The sequence below is a fragment of the Cyanistes caeruleus genome, chromosome 6 (genome assembly GCF_971803275.1).
Source record: "Cyanistes caeruleus chromosome 6, bCyaCae1.hap1.1, whole genome shotgun sequence".
NCBI classification, from domain to species: Eukaryota; Metazoa; Chordata; class Aves; order Passeriformes; family Paridae; genus Cyanistes; species Cyanistes caeruleus.
The window spans coordinates 63,448,590-63,466,609 of NC_141706.1; positions in this window are offsets into that span (position 1 = coordinate 63,448,590).

Genomic DNA, 18,020 nt, shown 5'->3' on the forward strand with positions numbered 1-18,020 from the left:
CACACAGGGATAACCACCTCTCCCAGAATTCAGGTCTTTTAAGATGCTTCCCGTTGTTTATCCGTGAAAAAAAAATAAAAAAAAATAAAAAAATTAAAAAATGCTCCCAAACATTAATCAATAAAACAAAATCTGTCTGCATTTGGTTGGAAACAGATAAATTCAGTACAGGTGAAGGTCATACTTGATCTTTCTCCATTTTGCCTCCTGGTTCTCACCCCATGTCAAAGCCCTTGATTATATTCTGCCACAAAAGCGTCTTTGGCAGGTGATGCATTTCCTCTGCTTGTGGTTAAACACAACACCTACAGGCAAAATGATCTTTTGCAGATCAGGACTGGGGTGGCAACAGCTGGAAGAGGTGACTGGTAGGTATTTCAGCTTTTATGGTCTGGGTTTCAGAGCCACCAGGGCCTGAACAGCAGTGAGCAGTGGCTGAGTCCCACCCCAGCACAGCTGAAATGGAAATAATTGATGCTGATGGTACCTTTAACCGAGAGAGAGTCCTTAATACCTCCTGCCAACAGCAGCTGAGTGTCTGAGCCAAAGCAAGGAGGGAAGGCTCTGACAGAAGATATTATGGTAATGTACTATAATGGGACTTGCTGATTTGAATAAAGCAGCATGTTAAACACTCCACAGTCTCCTTGCTGTGTGCCATGACCCTATTTACAACTCTACATTTAAGATATTTGCACTCCATACAATTTGAGACAAGCCAACACGCCCCCATTACAGTATTTTCCCATTTATTTTACCCTTAAAAATTTAAAAAGGGTGCATAGAAACTTTGTCCCTTGGTGAAAAGCTGAGAGCTCAGAACAAGCTTTGCAGCAGCATTCCCATCGTTTACCTCTTGAATGCATCTTTTGCAGTGAAATGCTTGTCCCAAGCCCAAGGTCAGCACAAAGTCACCTGTCACTTGGAGGCAGCACTACTGATCTCAGGCAAGAGCTAACACTTGGGTTTGTAGTTGTTAGAGCAATAAACACGCTTTATTACCCATTCATAATGGAAAAAAAAAAAAAAAAAAAAAAAGAGCTGATATTAATAACTGCACATACTAATGGCTGCAGAGCACCATAACCCGTGCTGAACACAGGCCCTGGAGAGCACTCGAGTTCCAGCTGAGTCAGAGCAGCAGCCTGAGATGGATGAGATGATAATGCACACATGAAATGTACACACTCTGCTGCTCCCCTGACCTCGGCAGCGCTTTGCTCTTCAAACCTTTGTAATCCGTCCTTCCTTCTGCTGCTTCACGACCCCTGTTCCAAATACCTCCCTCCACCACCTTCACTTTCCTAAATTGTGGTTGACTTCATCCCCAGTGGGCTGGAGGTGTCTGTCCTGTGGGGAGCTGATGGAGCTACTCCTGCTCAGCCCCTGCACTGCTGGTCTTGGACCAGAGAATTAGGGCCTGCTCCTATTCCCATCCCTCCCAGCCACTTGGATTGCAGCCTGCATTTCTAGAAAGTCAGGGTTTCTTTAAGCTGCAAATGTCATTTGTAGTTTTAATCTTGTGTTTAACTTCAAATGGAAAGCCTTTGTTTTCTTCCAAGTTCCTTGATGCAATTTTCCTTAAAATTAAGGATCTTAAAATGGAAAATTCTCATAGAAATCAAAATGTTCAAGATTACTAATGGCAAAATGGCTTTTATGAACTGCTTAATTGCATCAATATGCATCAAAAATATTCTGAAATATTTGAACCATTTGAATATGTTTGTTTACTCATTTTGATATTCATCTTGGCCAAGACATTTTAAAGCTAAATGTTTCTACCTCTTTTACCTGGGGATGCTGCTGAGGTCTCGTGCTCGGAGCTGTGTGTCACACAATGACAGAATGGTTTGGGCTGGAAGGAACCTTAAAGATCCTCTCATTCCAATTCCTGTCAAGGGCAGGAACACCTTCCACCAGGCTGTCCACAGCAGTTGTGGCTGTTTCATTCCTGGGGGCATTCAAGGCCAGGTTGGATGGGGCTTGGAGCAGCCTGGGATAGTGGAAGGTGTTCCTGCCCATGGGGACATCTGGAACAAGATGATCTTTGAAGTCCTTTCCAACCCAAACCCTTTGAGTCTGTGATTCTAATTTAATGGCTGAGGGTTCCCTGGTGACTGCAAATGGGTAACTCTTGTCTGGGGAAGATCAGTTTTGATGAACAGGCTGCTGAAACCTGTTGACCATGGCAAACTAAGAGGAGCTGTGTGCAATTTTTCTGCCCCTTTTGAGAGGTGCAGACGGTTGTGAGCTGACACCAGCCATCACAGGATGCCCAGGGATGTGAAGCTGAACAGGACAACCACTCCCAGAGCCCGTGGTGGGGCAGTGCCCAGCTTCTCCCAGCCTTCTGCTGCTCCAGGAGCCTTCTGCACTGGGAATGGCGGGATGGGAAGGCAGGCAGGGGCTGGCATGGGGGCAGGGGTAGCTGTGACACTGTGCTGCAATGTCACAGGCTGCTGCTCCTGCTCATGGGGCCCTGGAGAATTCATGAGAATTGACAGTGAGGTCATGGAGATAATCTGAAGGAGCTAAAGCAGCTGGAAAACTGGAGAGAAAAATGACAAGTTCTTTTGCACTTTTTGAAGCTGAACCTTATTTACTTCTGGGCACAGATCATCAGGACTGATACACACCAGTGGCTAAGGTAGAAATTCCAGGGGAGTAAGAGAACATCCCTTCAGAAACATGTGGGTAATGAATAGCAGAGGAAAAAGAGGCAAGGATAATTTTGGATCTGAGAGCAATGCTGCTGGAATTTTTCTTTTAAGAAAATTTGCAAAAGATATCTCATTGTTTGAAAAGCCCAGCAATACACCAGATGCATTCAAGCATGACTAGATCTGAAGTGTAATTCTCTCAGTGACATGATGGTCACCCTCGGTTTTTTTAGCAATTATGGGGCAGGAAGGAGTCAGCAGCTTCCCTGAAAAAGCAAATCTTTCATTTTGCATAAACCTGAGGTAATTCCTTTCTTGCCACTGAATTCCTGGTTCATACCCCTCTGTGAGCAGGTGTTCTAGGGCACAGGTTAGTTCAGCACAGAGGGGACTTGCTGAGTGTCCCTGGTTTAAGTGCATCACGTTTTAGGTTCTGTAAGTGCAGGAATACAAACTGGCTGACAAACTTTTGTGAATTGGACCATGAGTCATGATTAATTTATCAAGCTGTTCTAAATGCATCAACTAAAATAACAGAAATATAAACAGAAGTTATGTAATTCCTCCTTGCCTGTGCTTGAGCCTTGCTTGTGATGGTGGAAATACAAACTGAACTAGAGCGTATAAAAAGATTTTCAAGAAAAAGCCTTTGTTTAATGTTTTCTATGCATCAGATATTCCACTTGCCTCCCAGATGCATATATTCCAAATCATACTTCTGCTGTCCACAGAAAATTCCTCCATCTATTTATACTTTCAAATCTATGATCTTATACACTAATAAATAGTAATGAAGTCCCAAAGTAAATACCAATGTGATGGTTTCACTGGAGATCTCGCTGACATTTATAAATATCTGCAGCTTTCATGGTTCAGGACACTGGCAGAGCTCACAGATTCTGTTAAACTTTATCATATAATTGTACATATGGTCCCTCTTTTGAAATTGTAGTGCACAGGGTTGATGGAATATTTCTCTTAGGCAGCACTGCATGTGTTTGCCTGCTTTATGAAAAGCCATGTTCCTGTGCAGATGTATTTTAGCTAAACCCACCGTTTTTCATCTCAGCTGACACCAAACAGCACACACAGTCTGGACTTCCCCAAAGCTATGGAAATATTGCTATCTTGTGCTTACTCACCGCTCTGAGTCATCCATTTATATGTCTGTGCATTTATACTCCAGGAGATAATGCAACGAGGCTAAAAGCCATTGCACTCCTTGTGTGTGCCTTGGTCTGTCAAAGGGATTGCAGGACTTGGGTCCCCATGGTGGAGAGTTTAGCTCAGTGACCCAAGAAATACTTTCCAGTTGAATTCTGTCATTGCCCTGCTCCAAAAGGTAAGACAGGAATTTCATAGGACAGCCCAGAACTGAACCTTGCATGGGACAGTCCTGGGCCAGGGATTTTGTTGCTGGGATAAGGCCAAGGTGAAGAACTGTAAAGCATCAGTAGCAATGAGTTTGAGTCCAGCTTTTCCAGGATATGTTTAAGTGACCAAGGACTTGACATGGAAATTCATTTCAGCCTCAGATTCAGGGGTGGCACAGGGATTTCTGAGCCAGTTTCTTGCTGGAAACATTCAAATAACTGTGCCAAAAAGAGAAATTTCTCAATAGACCGAGCCCTACATACTCAGTATCTCCCAATTATACCACAAGATGGGAAAGGGGGAGGGAATTCTCCACTCCAGAGAACTCTGTCAGAGTAGGACTTTGCTCCTCATACAACAGGGAAGGTCCTCCCTGGCTTTAGTCCTATCATAGGAGCAGGAATCAAATAGTTGCCATCCCTGATGTCTGCTACAACTGGCAGGAAATGGATAACTTCCAGATAAAACAATAGCTAAAAGCCCCTTTTTGCTCAGTTAAACTTTGACACTCTGAGGGAGTTCTGTGCTCAGTCATCTCCTGTCTGACATTCGATGGAGACCTTGGGACAGCAGAACAAGGGGAGCTGTTCAGGAAAACCTCTCAGTTTGTGTGCAGATGACACACAGATAGAGCTGCTCCCAGTAAACCTGCACTGGGATGGTGAAAGGAGCTTCCATCACCTGCTACATGGATTCTGCCAACACTTCTGAAGCCCCAGCACTGCTCACATCTAAAGTCAGTTAAAAGTGCTTTGTGCTATCTCTCTGGGAAACTTCTTAAAAATGAACTTCTGGGAACAGTTGCTTTAATCCTCTGGGACATGAGACCTGTGTTTGCCACTGCTGCTGCTGAGGATGGGACTGGAAGAGAGCAGCCAAGGCAAATAGAGTGGGCTGCTGTTGAAGTAAACACTAAATCCCAGATCAGGTGGGACTTCTGCTGGCAGGCTGCAGGATGGCAGCTCTCAGCACACTACAAAAACCCAGCTTTTTCCCAGATGCACAAAGCCCCTTTAGACTGTCTCCAGATTTCCAGAGATGCATTTATACTGGCCTAAAATAAATGTACCAGGGAGGAAAGGAGAAGGGCTTGCTGCATATGCCACAATACAGATCAAGTCAAGCGAAAAAGCCAGTGTTGGTGGCACATGAAAAATTAGCTCCCTGGAGCAAAGTAGGCAACGACTTATTTATGCTGGCTGGAAAAACTGCTTCTTCTACACACTTGTTTCCTCTTACAGCTCTCCTCCTTTCCTACAGCTCTCCCCAGGTAAGGATAACCAGCCTGGTAATTTTGCATATCAGATCCTTTTCCTGGTAATGTTTGTAGGTGCTGGATGTGTGAGCTAACCAATGATTCACTGATAAGTGATTTAAGACGTGTGACCCATCCCCAGTTATCATTCTGAACAAGGGAGGAAAAGCAATGATGAAAGTGTGTGCCTAAAGAAAGATTGTGAAGTCATGTTCTGATCCACATCTCACAGAACAAGAGTGTCCTGAATTGGAAGGGACCCATAAGGATCATCAAAGTCCTGGCCTTGCCTCTGCTGTGCCTCCTCTGTGGCTGAAGACTTTGTCCAGCTTGCAGACGTGTGTGTGACCCCAACAAATGCTTCATGCCACCACTTGAGACCCAGGGGCTGTGCAGGGCAGGCACAAACCCTGCTGTGGAGACCAGCTGGTTGGTTTAAAACCTGCAGAACTGAAGTGGTGAGGGCAGCTGGATGTGCCACCTCTGTGTCCTATTAAGGAAAAGGGGCAGGAGGAAAGGAAGAGGCCACAGCTTGCACCAGGGGAGGTTTGAAATACACATTAGGAAAATATTCATGATTGAAAAGGAAGCTGAGCATTGGAACAGGCTTCTCAGGATGGTGGTAGAATCACCATCCCTGGAAGGGCTCAAAAAAAAGTGTGGATGTGGCACTTGGGGACATGGTTTTGTGATGAACACAGCGGTGCTGTGCTAACAGTTGGACTCAATGATTTTAAAGGTCTTTTCCAACCTTAATTACTCAATGATTCTATGAATGTTGCTAAAAATGACCACTGGAAAAATGAAATTCAGACATGCTGAGGTGAACTCACCAAATTAGTGCCCTGGTTGCCTCATTGGATGGATCATGCAATTTCTCAAGCTGTTCTCTTGCTAACATGGATAATTACTCCCAGCCCAGATAAACCCAAAGGTACCAAAATAACATCCTTCCCGCAATTTTTTTTTTTTTTTTTTAAATTTTGATTCTCCGAAGACGAGGTCTTTTAAAGGTCATATCTTGACAGAATTCCCCTTCTTACCCCCCCTGTTGTGCTAAAATAGATCAGTATTATTGACCTTGACAACAATGCCTGAAAGGTTTAGTGACAATCCATTCTGTATCAACGAGCACATAAAGCTGCTGTTTATGGGCTGGGGCGTTCTCGGTGCAGAGAGATCGGCTTCTCCTGACAAGGCACAGAGTAAAAAGATTTAATGTACCCATCTGAATGTGAATTGGATCGTACCCTCCTGACATGAGATCCCCAGCCGCAGGGAGAGCCCTGCCCGGCGCTGTGGTGCCGCATTAGCCGCTCGTAATGGCCACGAGAAGAAACAGAGCATGACAAGAGCTAAATAACATCAGAGCGGGGAAATGGCCAGGTTTCCCCCAGCCCTTCTGCTCTCCCAGACTTTTTTAAAATGTGGAAAGCAATGAAATGTTTTTAAAGTCGGCTTATTTTGCCTTTGAAACAGCTCTCTTTTTTTTTTCTTTTTTTTTTTTTTTTTTTAATAAGCATTTTTTAGAGGTGGATGTGTCACGATGGAAAAAAGCATCCACTCATGTTTAGCTGCTCTCCCACGTTTAACTCCAGTCCTCAGCCTGTGTATGCTCTTACACCTGCTCTGGGGCAAGAGGTCCCTGTTAATTGAATTCTTCTTTTCCTCTTTCCTTCCCTGAAGAAGAAAAGCCCTCTCCAAAATGATCAACAAAAATAAGAGTTGAAACTGTGGCCTCAACAAGGGCAAATTGAATGTGCCCGTGGTGTCAGTGGGGGCAGGATTTCACTTGTTCAGTCAGAAACAGGTTTTGCCAGAATCCTGACTCTTTCCCCTCGAGTTATGCTGATTACTGGGGGAGAGGGGAAGGGGGGAGGGAGGTGGAAGAACTGTAGAACAGTAGATAAAGAGGTGGATTTAAAAAAATAAAAATCACACACAGTGGTAAAATGTACGCTATTGCTTTTCTGGTTGTTTATAATAAAATTTGGAAAACAAGGTATGTGAAGAAAAGAAGACATGATAAAAATTAAGAGGTTTGTTTCAGAGTTTACCTTTCTCTGGTTTAAGGAGTTATAAATAATCCCTCCTAAAGGGCTGAATTACCTCCCATCATTAGTCTTATCTCCACAATGCCTTTTCTATTATGTTCATTTCAGGGTCAAAAAATTCACCTTGAAAAGCCAGCAGCACACAGCAGATTTCCCCGAGATCCAAGCAGGGAGACTTGTTTACCAGCTCTTGCACTATTCCAGCACTGGGAAGCCGACTGAGGCTTTGTGTGTTTGGCCTCAGGGTGTCTTTCCCTGGATCATTGTGTCTGGAAGTAGCATGGAACAAACTAACAGCTCCTCATGGTCTCTTCTGGAGATACAGGATTGCTGTCCAAGGATCAGCTGCTTCTGTTTCAGTGCATGTATTACTGAATTGGTATCATTGAAAACAGCATTTGGGAAGAAGAGGGGTCACTCACTGCAGCACAAGTCCCAGGACTGGAGAACAGCAAGCAGAGGGACATCATGGTCCAGGGAGGCCACAAGAGTGATCCAAGGGCTGGAGCCCCTCTGCTAAGGAGACAGGCTGAGAGAGCTGGGGCTATTCAGCCTGGAGAAGAAAAGGTTCCAGGGGGATCTTAAAGCCCCTTCCAGGCCTAAAGGGACTCCAGGTGAGCAGGAGAGGGACTGTTCACAAACACTTGGAGTGGCAGGACAAGGGGCAGTGGCTTCAAACTGCCTGAGGGCAGGGTTAGATGGGATGTAGGAAAACATTCTTCCCTGTGAAGGTGGTGAGGCACAGGGGCCCAGAGAAGCTGTGGATGATCCCATCATCTTGTTCCAACTCCCCTGCCTTGGACAGGGACACCTTTCACTAGACCAGGCCCCACCCAGCCTGGCTGGGAGCACTCCCAGGGATGAGGTGGCCACAACTTCCCTGGCAGCCCGTGGCAGTGCAGGTTTAAGGTTCTTTCCAACCCAAACCATTCCCTGATTCCATGATTCTTCCCGCCTGTGTGAGGACAAGAGCCTAAACTTGGATGAACATTTGTCTGCACACGCATTTCCAAGCCCCAGTATTTATGCAGAGACCCCTAGAAATCTCAGCCTCCTTTCCTTCTCAAAAGCAAGAGCACAGTGTTACTCTCCTAGCTAAAGATGTTTCTCCAGTTCATATTTCTCCCCCATGAGCTCATGTGATTCCTGCAGTGGCAGAACTTACAAAGAATTGCCAAAAGAGAGCTTTGACCATGGTAAGTTCAGCAGCACTGCACATCTCTGGTAAGCAAAGAATCACCACCATCACTTACAGCATCACTTTAGTGCCACACAGCTGCTGCAGGTCCAAGAAACCCAGCTTGGGTGGCTGGTAAAGCAAATTCCTGCTTCAGTCATTCAGTCACTTTGCAGATCAAAGGTGAAAATGAAGGCACAGGTTACTTGAAATACAATCTCGGCTGGAATAACCCACTGGGGGTTCCCTACCTGGGAATGCAAACAAAAGGGGGAGGTAGCAGGGGATGGATAAACCCCCCCAAAAGTCAAGGAAAGAATGAGGAGGGGAAGAGAAAGGATTACTCATTCCATCGCCAGCAGAATCCTGAGCGGTCCATTTGTTCTTCCCGCAGGAAAAGTCCTTCCTTTGTTTGCCATCCACAACAATCACCTGGCCTGTCGTTTGCCTTCAGAGAGCCCTTTTCCCCCGTTTCGAGCCCGGAATTACCGACACCAGGTGCACGGCTCCAGCCCATCCCGGGCCCGTCATTCACAAGTGCAGGTTCCCAATTTGCCAGCCTCCCCTGAAGGGCCTTGTCGCAGCCTCCTGTCCCGGTGCAGTGCCAGCGGCCCGGCACAAAGCGAGGGAAATGGGATTTCCTGAGGGAACTGCAGAGCCCCCTGAGCAGTGACAGCAGGCTCGGAGCAGCTCCGAGCACGGCAGCAGGGCTGGCAGCTACAGCAACCACAGCCCCTGGTGCCTCTGCTGTGGGCAAACACCGCCAGTCCCACTCCGAGTTTCAGTCACTGGAGTATTTCGGCTGGTCGGATGCTCGGTGCTGATGGAGGGCACTCGGCTCGGGCAGCGTTCACCCCCTCCCTTCCCTCCCTCCCCAGCCCCTGGCAGCAGGGTTTCCCATCTCTGGACGCCTCCAAGGCTCTGCTGATGGCTCCATTTGGGGTCAGGTGCAGGAACTGAGATGCTGTGAAAACACGGGGCTCGTGGTACCCGGGATTAACTCCGGGAATTTGCCTGTTGCACCTGCACAGGGCAAGACCTTTCCCTCGTCTGTGGCAGGAACTGTCCTCAGCCAGGGCTGATCCATGAGTGCTGCCCCTGCTGTAAAACAAAATAACAGTGACAATGATAATCACAGGAAAGTGAGAACTGAGATGATTTAGGCTTGCAGCTCTGTCCTGTGGTTTGGTTTGACGCAGCAAGTCCAGGCGTGGATGTACCAGGGATGAAGGGGTGAATAGCTCCCCTCTTATCCCTGGCTTTGTGGCACAGAATCATAAGTGGTTTATGCTGGAAAGGACCTTAAAGATCATCTCCAACCCCCTGCCATGGGCAGGGACATCTCCCACTCGACCAGGTTTCCCAGGGCCCCATCCAGCCTGGCCATTCCACTGCACATGAGATTTCTTGCAAGATTCTTACAGTCTCTTTGCAGCTACCTGAATGAAAGGTGTGTCCTGTCTTTCACTCCCAGAAAAATCCCAACAAAAATCCCAATGCCCTTAAGCTGAAAGAAAGTACGTTTAGATGGGATATTTGGAAGAAATTCTTTCCTGTGAGGGTGGGGAGGTGGCATAAGGTGTCCAGAGAAGCTGTGGCTGCCCCATCCCTGGCAGTGTTCCAGACCAGGATGGATGGGGCTTTGAGCCACCTGGGATAGTGGAAGGTGTCCCTGCCCATGGCAGCAGGGTTAGAACGAGATGATCTTTAAGGTCCCTCCCAAGCCAAACCATCTGATAATTCCATGGTTCTGTGTTCCAGGGGAGGGCAGTAGTACTGAAGTTGTTTTCTCTGAACATCCCTAAGGCAGCAGCTCACAGCAGACAAGGAGAGCAGCACGGCAGCAGCTCTGCTGAGCTCAGCACAGCCTCCTCCTAAAGCCCCTGCTGCTGCCTGGGTTGCCCTTGACAGAGCTCTGCTCCCCCTGCCAGGAGCGTGCCCGCTGCTGGCTCTGGAACATTCAGGCACCTTCTTGCTCTTCCTGCAGATGCTTCTGACTCATGCTGATCTCCCAAAGATTAGGGAATCCAGCTTTTGAAGTGCTCTGAAACATGTGTTAGAAAAGAAAATAAATTAATTGAAGCAACATTGGTCTGAGCCCTATCAAGGCTGAAATCAGACAGAGGCAGAAGGAATGTCCTTTTTTCCATAGCTCCCTCTGACCCATGGGCTGGAGGAGGAAGTGGGCAGATATTTTTAACAGAGACATTACATCACCATTTTTTTATATTCTCCATCTGTATGAACTGTAAGACAAAGTGGAGCCAAGTGTAATTATTCCTAAAGAAATTAAGGCAAGAGCACATGCACAGCATCAAGGTGGAGTTCCCAATATGGGAATCTTCCCAATTTGGCTTCTCTCTGGGCCAAATGAAGATCTGTCCTTCTTTCCCACCACCTCCTCTCCTCCCTATAAACCTGCAGCTACCTGTAAAGCTCCCAGAACACCTGCCCATGCCAGGACCATCTGTGCACTCACTGAGACTGGTGTGACTTAAAATCAGGAGCACTGGGAAATAAATCTCTCAAGAGAATCTCCTTTTCTTGGGTATTTGAAACAGCAGTCTCAGCCTTACCATTTGATGCAGTAAAGATTTCTCCCATGGACAAGTCACTCTAAATTGGGAAGGAACAGCATAAAAAAGTAGTAAAACCCACCTATCTCCAAACTGGACTTGATCCCAAGCACTGTAGGAAATGGGCTCACCAGTGGGAAGAATCCTATTCCATATGAAGCCCTCACCAGATTTTTTGCCTGTTTCTCCATGGTTTTCCCAGGTCACCCCACAATTACCCTTAGAGCTTTTCCTCAGCTGCTGAAAAGAGGAGCACAGAAATGGGTAAGAGGCTGCACTGCAGCATTCTTGGAGTTTTCAGGTGGATCCCAGACATGACAACAGCCTGTCTGCTTGTCCCACCCCACTGCCTCACACTGCCTGCCTCTCCCAGAAGATTTTTCCAGCCCAGGAGCAGAACTGGAGACATCATTCCCAAGGAAAGGCTTTGACATCTCTGTGTGAAGGAATTTGCTCAGTAAGAAGCATTGCAGACCACAGGTGTGGGCTTACAATATTGCAACACCCCAATTTTTGGAGCACACTGAAAATGCAAGGTGTTTTTTTATCAAAGACTACAGGTTTCAGCCGTATAAAAATAGGAGACCAGCAGCTTTGGATTGTCTATTAATTTTATATTTTTTACATTAGATTTTCTATTAACTTTTTATTATTTCCATTTGTTTTTCTAAAATATTTCTGTTAGTTTTTCTATTTTGATTTTCTGTTTCATTTCCTCTGCTACTTTTTCATCATTCTGCTTTATAATCAGCTGAGTTGAACAGACAGTTCTGGCCTCTTCCCATTGATTACACAGGACTGTTTTGCTTCTCATTACCTTGTTTCTCTCTTTTTGTTCTGGAAATCATACCCTGTCTGCAAAGAGAAGGCAAGTACAGCATTCTGACCCTCACATTTCTCTCCAGTTTTCTATTGCTGAGATGCCTGGACCTTGTCTTCCCATCGACTGCTTTTTCTACTGCTCAGCTCTGCAGCAGCCAGACTTTGTGGCAACATCCCAGATCCAGCATTCCCCACTAACCAGGAGAACGAGGCCATCCTATTCTAGGCCATCCCCCCAAGAACAGGCAGACAATTATTTGAAGCACAGGAGGGAAAGGGGTGAGAAAACTTTGGTAGTGAGGGAGAGGCTGCTCCACAAGCATTTACAAGTCTCGTTTATAAACAGATTACTGCAGGAAAGTTCAGCATTCGCAGCTGGCTGGAAAACCCCCTCAAATATAGTTTCCTTTGACTCTCCCTTCTGCAACAGTTGGGACTCAGTCTGAAATTCAAATTAAGTTTCATACCCGGCCTACAATTCCATTTTGTGCCCCAAAGCAAAATCTCCTGCATAATTGTGTGTATTTAGGTCACTTCTTCATTGTTCGCTTCTGCAAAGAAAATTGCTGATTTGCCAGTGGAGAAAATTCCTAATACAGTTTTCAAAAAGCACTTTTGCAATTAGAGATTGTGCTCCTAAATGAGACTGGAATGTAGGCATGGATTTGCTTGGGTAATGTCTTGAGACTTTTTATGTCTGTTTTTGACAGCAGTGACTTCATTTAAACACAGACTGTATTTGACATTTATACAGGGCTGAGCTTGTTTGCCAAACTTTATTAAAAGAAGTATTTATCCTACTTTCATACTTTAATCAAATATTACCCATAAATATGCAATATGTGCAAATATTAGTCTAAATAATTAACATTTAATCTAGAGAAATAACATCTTTTGCTGTTCTAAGGTTCTTTTCACTGCAAATTTTTCCCTACACTTAACGTTGAGTGAAGTTCTTTTGTTTCTAAATTTCTGCTGTGAGAAGTACTGGGTTGGTATCTCCTGTTTATGTCTGACTGTACAGCACCAACCACATGTATGGGCAGATCCATATAAACATTTTAACTCCTCCAGGTATCAAATTAAAATATTTTGAGCTGGCTGCAATGACGAAGAAAGCTCTCCTGGAGGCTCAGTTAATTGGCTGAGACCAAGGATCGACACAAAGCAAAGCTGTATCTCTGGGTCTTGCAATGAACTAAGGAGCATGACTCAAAATCTGTATTTTTTTACATCTTAGAAACCCATGGCTTGTGGCTTCATAAATATTTTTCCTGAATGTGCTCCAGAACAGGTTCAAACACTGAGCAAAAAGCCCCACCAGGGCTGCACTTCAGGGCAATGACACCAAAGGTTGGGCGGTGGAAAGTCAAAAGCTGATGCTGCATGTTCATTTCCAGGCATTAATTAAAAAATCAAATCAAATCACTGCCACCCCACCCCCTCCAGACACGTGCTAGGGACAACAAAGCATGGCAGATCTACCTCAGGATGCTGGGAGAGAGGGGAAAAAGAATCAGGTCAAAGCACACAATATACAAATCCTTGCGATGCCGTAGGGCACAGTATGCAACGACCTCAGACTGTTTTGAAAATCGATTACAGAAGGCCTTCAGCTGAATGGAGTCAATGACCCTCTCCCTGCACGGCAACAGAAAACAGCCACATCTTCTCTGAGCTCATACAGACGAGGAGTCCCAGCCCAAGATCCTCATGGTGGCAAGGAAAAGGGGACAATGATGGGAACAGCCCCTCCCAGCTACTCTTCCTCAGACCAGGAGATGAAAATACAGGCTTTCTTTTCAAAAAGATTTGGTTTCCATGAGATGAAAATGGATGAACCCCAGTTTTCCTCTTCCCCTTTGGAAAAACATCACCAGCTGTGCTGGGGGTCAGGATGCAATAGACAAAGAACGTGTGTAATTCAGGAACTACAACTGCCTAGTGAAATATATGTCAAAAGAGACAGCTGGCCTGAAGGCTTGGGCTGCCCTGTGTCTTTGTCTTAAGGATTTCTCTGTCTACAAGTACAGGAGAATTGGGACTGGTGAAATGGGGTGAGTTTTAGCTGGTTTGTCCAACTGCCAGTGCCTCCTTTCTTGCACTTAGAGGATTTGTAATTCGTGCCCAGTTACAGCTGCTCTGCTCAGACAGTGAAGGCTGTGACCAACACACTGAGTGATGAGGTTTGGTGCCAGGGAGCAGAACAGGGGAGAACCACAGAGCCATTCTCTGGGAAGAAGAGAATGGTGATTTGGGTAGCAAAGAAGTGGCAACTCTTAGGCTCTTGATGCTCCCAACAGACATAGAAAAATTAGTTTGGCTGTGTTACTGGTGGGCAGATACTCTGCTTCTGATAATTGTTTCCATCATCCTCATTAGAGTAGAACTGGTGAAGTTTTTGGTTCTGTGACATGCACTGAGTCTGCTCTCTCCATCAGTGCTGCACCTCGAATCCTGGGGGTCCCTTTTGGTCCTTTTGGGCCCCTCAGGACAAGAAGGACATTGAGGGGCTGGACTTTGTCCAGGGAAGAGAACAGAGCTGGGGAAGTCTGATGAGGAGCAGCTGAGGGAGCTGGCAGGGCTCAGCCTGGAGAAAAGGAGCTCAAGGGGGAACCTCCTGGCTCTGCACAGCTCCCAGACACGAGGCTGGGGCTCGTGCAGGTCAGGCTCTGCTCCCAGGAAATGAGGGACAGGAGGAAATGGCCTCAAGCTGTGGCAGGGGAGATGTAGATTGGCTTTTAGGGAACAATTTAATCAGAAGCATTGTCAAGAACCGGCACAGGCTGCCCAGGCAAAGGGTAGAGTCACCAATACTGGGGAAGTTTAAAAGAATGTGGATGTGGCACCTGGGGACATGGGTGAGTGGTGGCCTTGGCAGTGCTGGGTCAACAGCTGCACTTGATGATCTTAGACATCTTTTCCAATGTAAATGATTCTATGATCCAGTGAATTGGGAATTAGGTTGGAGAGCATTACTTGCACAGAACTCGTAAATTGGAGCACAGGGATTATATCACTTAAAAACACACACTCTTCAAGCACTGAGAACATGATACAGCAGCATCAGTTCACCAGACTAAGCACATTTTCCAGGAAATGGTGCAAAAAACTTTTGAAGTCAAGCAGTAGTGAAATAAAAAATTTAAAAAAAAAATCAAGAAAGGGTCAGAAGCAGCTCCATTAATTTTTCCTTTTTTTTTTTTGTGTCAGCTAACACAGACTGCAACTGTGTCTCCTGGTGTTTCTGTTTCTCCTCTCAGAAAATCCTGCATAGCAGCAGAAGCAGCAGAGGAAATGAATTGTGAGCTCTGTGCCACACAAACATCTGAAGGAGCTTACTCCTGAGCACGCAAGGAGCTGCTGGCCAGCTGGGAATGGATGTTCAGCACACGCTGCAGGGCTCTGCCAGCACAGGATCCACCCCCTGGGAATGGACACAGCCACATGGGCTGAGGTGAGGTGTTCACACCATGGCATCAGTTACCTGCTTGCAGGAGTTTGGCTTCTTAGCAGTGCCTCAAACCCTGTGAGAGGGTCCAGCCTGCAGAAAAGCAGGGAAGAAGCTTATCAGTCTCCACAGCTACCTGAGGGAGGGTGCAGTCAGGTGGGGCCATGTAGAATGATACTATTCCTTGTATGAGAAAACCTAGAAAATGCAGAGAAGATGCAAGAGGGAACACAGCTCCCAACACTGAGGGGATTTTCAGACTTTTACAGAATGGTCTGGCAGCTTTGGGCAAAAAAGACATGGACAAGGGAGAAAAATCCAAGGGATCAGGTGCACAGGAGAGGTGGCAGAAGGAATGTGCTTCACTGCACGCAGAGCAAGAGGCAGCCACAGGACAAGACCCAGCTGATCCCTGGGTAAAGGGAATATAAAAATCAGGCCAAAGGCTACAGTCTATCAAGAAAGCAGGTGATAAGGTGAGTACAGCCCCTTATCAAATGCTAATATGAAAGCTCTGTGTTAGCTATTAGACAATAAAAGCTGGGCTGTGGCCTGGGGCAGGTTCATTCTGGCACTGAACTCATGCTCATGCTGAGGTTTTTGGGTGCAGGCAAACTGAGACCCTCAGCCTAATAACTGAAACAAGGCATGCTTCAGCCCATCAGGCTGGCACCTATCAATATTTCCATACAGAACAATAAAGTTTTCATACTGAAATTCCCATGAGCTTTAAGAGTGTAAAAGCATTAAGTTAATATACTTCTGCAATTAAATATTTACATTATTTTAATTCATGCTGCACATTTAATTGATATTACTATCACTAAAGCCTTCTAAATCTTCCTTCTGCTTTTTTTTTTCTCCCTGAAACTGATTCTTGACATCTGACCAGTCTCCAGTTCTTTACTGGGAGTTAACAACAACCAGCTGGGGGGGTGAGTTCACTTGCTCTCCTATTCCAGCTGTACATAGTCTGCTGAGACAGCTGTAGGTGAACATCAAAATCCCCCAAATAAAAAAAAAAACACCTTTGTAACAACTGCAATTATGAGGATCCAGAAACCACTGTGAAGTGCACACTTCCAGGTATTTACAACATGAACTAAAGCATTCTCAGGAGTAAGACTGATTTAAGTTGACGGTGTCACTTCATGTTCTTCAGGTAACAGACTCCTACTGTACCCCTGACAGGGTTGATCACCAGAAAAATAAATACTTTTTCTAAAGTAATACTTCAAAAGGCTTCTGAAATTTTGGAAAAGGTAATTTAGGTAAGGAGGAAATGTAGGAAAAAAACCCCAAAAACACAGCTCAAAAGACTTGGAGGACAGGCTTGTCCAAATAATCCTGTTCCTCTTGGCCCAGAGACTCCCACATTATTTTAAAAACAGACCAGAAAATGTTTTGTTTCCTTAAAAGCCTTTTTAAAAAATGTTTTATTGCATGCTTGTATATATCCTGAATTGTTTTATTACCTTCTTAGAGTATGGGACAGGACTCAAATTTCAGAGGAAGGTGAGTGTTCTCCCCGAGTTCCACTTGGTGTTCACGAGCCAGAACAAACTCTGATGTTCTGTTCAGAGTAAGAGGGAAGAGCCACGATGCAGCTTCAGCAAGATGATACTACTGAAGAGAATCAGCAGGACACTGGACACTGTCACTAACACTTCTATTGCTAAGGAACAGAGGTAAAGACAATAAAACACAGAGCTAATTGTATTTTCTTCCTATCTGCTCTACTGTACCAATAAACTTCCTGTTTCAAATGTCTGTTCAGCAAACCCTTAGTTCCAGTCAAGTCTAAGTTGTAGGTCACCAAATTTTCAAAGTCCTATTTAATAGGATTAAAAACCTGTAGCAAGCATTTCTTCAAGTAAAGCATGTATCCCAGAAAAAGCTGCTAATTGGGAAAAGAATAAATCTCTCCCACAGCTGTGGCTAAGTAGGACCTTCAAAAGGTTACAGATAATTTTAAGCTCTCCCACTTCCATAAAAACACTGGAAAGTTTGCATTAAAATTGGTATGCACAAATTAACTTCATCAATTAGGAATTCTCATTATATTGGTGAACTTCCAGCCCTGCAAGCTCACAAATGAGAGCCACACTCCTCGTTCACCCAAGTCCCAGAGCCTCTCCTGTGTATGTATTTGCAGGGATAATTCTTAGTTATTTCTATCACAAATATGAAGGTTGGAAAAGACCTCTGAGATCGAGTCAAATCTTCAGTAAATGTAAGATCTTCCTTCTATTTTTCACCAAATTCACCTCTCTTCCTTCAGAACTTGTTAGAATAATCTCTTATATTCTTAAAAATTCCTGAAAACTAAAACTGAAATGAGTTAAATGACTTTATCAGGCTTCAGGGTTCTGCCTCTTTTAAATCAGCTCACATAAATGCAGCCTCATGAAATTCAGCCACAATGAACTTCTGCAGTTGGTTTAATATTTCTATCTAAACAGCTTGGATAGCATTCAAATTTATTATTACATGTCAGGATTGAAGAAAACCCATTTAAACAAACCAACAATGCTATTCAGAGGTATGGTATTCTTTGGTTTTGAGGAAAAATACTTTAAAATGCATATTTTCAGTTAGATAGGATAAAACAATCCTTTTATACACTCTGAGCTAGAAAACAAAGGATG